Source organism: Meleagris gallopavo, chromosome 1 (assembly GCF_000146605.3).
Source record: "Meleagris gallopavo isolate NT-WF06-2002-E0010 breed Aviagen turkey brand Nicholas breeding stock chromosome 1, Turkey_5.1, whole genome shotgun sequence".
NCBI classification, from domain to species: Eukaryota; Metazoa; Chordata; class Aves; order Galliformes; family Phasianidae; genus Meleagris; species Meleagris gallopavo.
Window position 1 is genome coordinate 190,164,401 of NC_015011.2, and position 3,901 is coordinate 190,168,301.

General features: G+C 47.2%; 1 protein-coding gene across 2 annotated transcripts in view; it reads right to left on the minus strand.

The window, feature by feature from the left end:
- The window catches only part of FCHSD2 (FCH and double SH3 domains 2), a 569,931-nt gene that overhangs the window by 434,069 nt on the left and 131,961 nt on the right, over positions 1 to 3,901 (minus strand). The gene's annotated exons all lie outside the window — the stretch shown is intronic.

Sequence of the window (3,901 nt, forward strand, 5' to 3'; positions counted from 1 at the left end):
AGAGAAGAGAAGAGAAGAGAAGAGAAGAGAAGAGAAGAGAAGAGAATTCCCCTCTTGTGGGTGCTCCTTGGCCTCCTCCTTGAACTGCAATCTTACACTCAAGAAACATTTAGATGCTATATTAAGGGACATGGTTTAGTGGGAAAATATTGGTGGTAGGTCAACAATTGGGCAGGATGATCTTGGAGTTCTTTTGGTGATTCTGTGAGTCTATCATTCTATGATTCAGCCTCAGGGAACAAGAAGCTATCCACTTTGCTCCACCACTGATTGCTATTTGTGTCTGTAACAACTTATATTTGGGGTCTGAGCAAACCTATGGTGACAACAAAGCCCCCAGTTTGACTTCTCACCTTCTGTTTTTCCAGACTTGTTTGGAAAGGTAAACATGCTGCATTTAGCCTGCCTGCTCTGCACACACTGCTGCTCTCCACACACTCGTGTTTTTACAATCTCCAGGCCAACATGTTCTATTTACATCCCATTCTGAGCACAGAGGATGCTGCCCACCTCTGGCAGGACAGACTCCCAATATAAATGTGGGTGGTTGTTTTTTTTTCCTGTCTCTTCTCACCTCACTATTTCTGCATTAAATCTTCCAGGAGAATTTACGGGTGACCAGAGCCTCTTGGGGAGCAAAGTCCTGATTCCAGAAACACTGCTCATGTCAAAGCTGAGACACTGCAAAAGCTTTGGTTTGATCCTGACTCGTGGGACGTGGTCAGCGGGCATCTGTGTTTCTATGATTTCCTGAATGGGAGCCTAAAAGAGGTCCTCAGCTCCAAAAAGAATAACCTGTATCACAGTCTCCAGCTTTGTGCCCAAACGTATAAAAACACAAGTGGTTTATTCAGCAGGACAGTTCAGGTGTCCCTATTAAGCAGAGCACTTCATTAGCTTCTGCTGTAATTAAGACGAGGTTAATAGGTTTTTAGAGGCTTAAAGGCTTCACTGAACACGTCTAGCATCGCTTTGTCTCAACTGAGCTGTGGAGTGCAGTACTGGCTCCATCACACTCAGGGAAGTGTGTGTGCTTCCCAGAGATCTCTACTATTAATGTATTGATTGTTTTCACGTTAAAAGGACCGTGGCGTAACGAAATTAGTCCCAATTCTTAAACCATGTTGATAAGCTTTTGATTAACCCAAATCCTCCTGGAGTTTTCACGGACAGGTCTGCCAGGAGGCTGTGCAGATACGTGGGAAGGTCTATTGAAAGTCCTTTCCAGCCTGAATTCTGTGATTCTGTGCCACCCCCAGCGGTATTTCAGAAATCATTTATTTCCAGGCTGGTTTGGGCTAGAAAGGACCTTAAAGGCCACCCAACCCCTGCGCTCACCAGGTGCCACAGCCCCATCCATGGCCTTGGACACCCCCAGGGATGGGCGCACACAGCTCTGGGCAGCAGTGCCAGGGCCTCACCAGCCTTTAAGTAAAGAATTTCCTCTTCACATCTGACCTAAATCTCCCCTTTTTTAGTTTAAAACCATTCCCCCTTGTCCTGTTGCTCTCTGCCCTTCATGTGTGGATGTGGCACTGAGGGACGTGGTGCAGTGATGGCACTCAGCAGGTCAGGCTGGTGGCTGGGCTCAATGAGTCAAACAGCAGTGAGGCTCTGGACACCAAGCAAGAGAGAATAAACGGATTGGGAAACTGTCTGAGCAAATAAAGACATGAAAAACTGCGCTTGCAATGAGCAAGAATAAAGGCAAAGAGGGGGTTGATGGCATAGCTAAAGTGGTGGACTGGGAATATTACTGTTGAATCAGCTCTCCAGATGGATCGGGGAGATTTTGTCAAGGTCAGGGATAGCACGGAGCTGGGTTCCTGTGAAGAAGCTGGGCTGACCCAGATCAGCCTGCTACCTGTCAGCATGGCCAGCAGAGGGACTGGAAAAGAAGGCTGCAAAGGAGCATGTGGTCTGCAAAATGAAGATCTCTTTTGTCAGCCACAGTGGAACAAAGCACAGTGCGTGGTGGAACGGCTGAATGGCTGAAATCCCAATTGGGATAGATAGATAGATAGATAGATGGGGGAGACTGGGAGGAGACATGTCTGGGTCATCAGGGCAAGGATGGACCAGAATTTGTACCTGCAAATAAGGTTTCCCAGAGGCAGATGGGTGGTGGTGGTGGAGAGGGGAATGAAGGACTGAGCTGAGCTGAGCTTTCATAGAAAGCTGGGAAGGGGAAGATGATAAAGATGTCCCCACGCAGAGAACTGAACTACTGAATTTTGGAAAGCCAAAGGAAAACAAGATTTCAGGAGAAGAGTGTGGCTGATATACTTTGGAATACCAATATGGGATAGCACTTGAGATTGGCTGGACAGAACTTGATACAGCTTTGGAAGAGCCAGATTAGGGTGATGTGAAGGGCTGGAGCTGGACAGTAGACACCAGAACAGAAGGACACCAGGACAGACAGGAGTCTGTCAGCACCACAGGAAAGAAAGGGAACACGGTATGGGAGATGAAGACACCAAACAGGACACAGTTTCTGAAATTTCTCCATCTATTACATGAAAGGAGAGAATGATAAGCATGGGAAAGGGGGGAAGCTGTTTTACCTGGGGCGTAGCCGGGGCTGCTGGTTGGATACATGTTTGGGTTGTAGGCTGGGGCAGCGGTGGGATATCCTGTTGGGTAACCTGCAATGAGAAAAAGGGAGAAATGAGGTTTCCAAGTGCAGTAGAGAAGATAGGACAGCATCCACGGAAAGGAAGAAACCATCCTTGTGAGCCAAGAGGTCATCAGCATAGGTGGGAGGTGAATATTCTCAGTTGGCCAGGGCAAAGGAAGGACGATGAATGTCATGTGACATCATCAATATTTAACCTTTATCCCCTTGAAAATGAAGACAATGACCAGAATGTAGGATATGGGCACATTCAATGTGCTCTGAAGAAAGCCACCAAGAAATTACATGCACTGAATGCAGCATTCAGCTGGGAGAAACCAGAGGCACAGCTTTATTCTAAAGGTTCTCCTTGGCTGCACTAGCTTGATCTGTCACTTACCAAACGCACACCACAAATCTGACTTAGGCATTGCAGCTAGCTAACCCTGAAGGGCATTAAGTGAATAATTCCCAATGCTTCCACTCAGTGCTTCCATCAACCACAGCTTCTTACTAAAGGACAGAAACATGCCAGCCCTTGTATTCACCCATCACTGAACAGCTTCCATCCCGAGGAGGGACCCCATTACTTGCCAAGCCACCTGGAAGGAACACGCAAGGCAGCTCAGACCATTTGAAGACACCATGTAACACGAGAGGTTTTAATGGACACTTTAGAGAAGGTTACAGAGCATCTTCAATTTCCATCATCTTCAGTCCGATCGGTCAGAGGGAGTTCAGGGGAAATCAACTAGGCTACGTGAAGGCTTGGTGAGCTGGAATCACAGGCAACTGAAGAGCCAGGCTGCAAACCACCACACACTGGGGACATGCCTCCCCAGGGGCAGAAGACAGAACCAGCCACATTGGAAGAGCCAAGGGGAAACAAGACTTTATGGACAAGACTGCACTCACTGATGCCAAAGACAACTGACATACCAAGGCAAAAACAGAACAGCCCCAACATGCAGTCACACATGGTTCAGCAATCATCCATCCATCCTCTACTTTATTAGAAGGTCTTGATTTCCATGAAAACCTTAGATGACACTCTATATACCTCAGACTGCTTGACTTTGCTCTGGTTTATTGCACTACTTCCCTTTGCTGGAAGTTTTACAAATCAAGAATGGTGACACTCAAAACAGCTCTGTCCCTTTTTACATGCTTCTGCATAAATCCCTCAAACAGACTGAATGGGACACATTCACCTTGACTCCCTCCTAGAGGGCTTGGCATTCCCTTCCCTTCCCTTCCCTTCCCTTCCCTTCCCTTCCCTTCCCT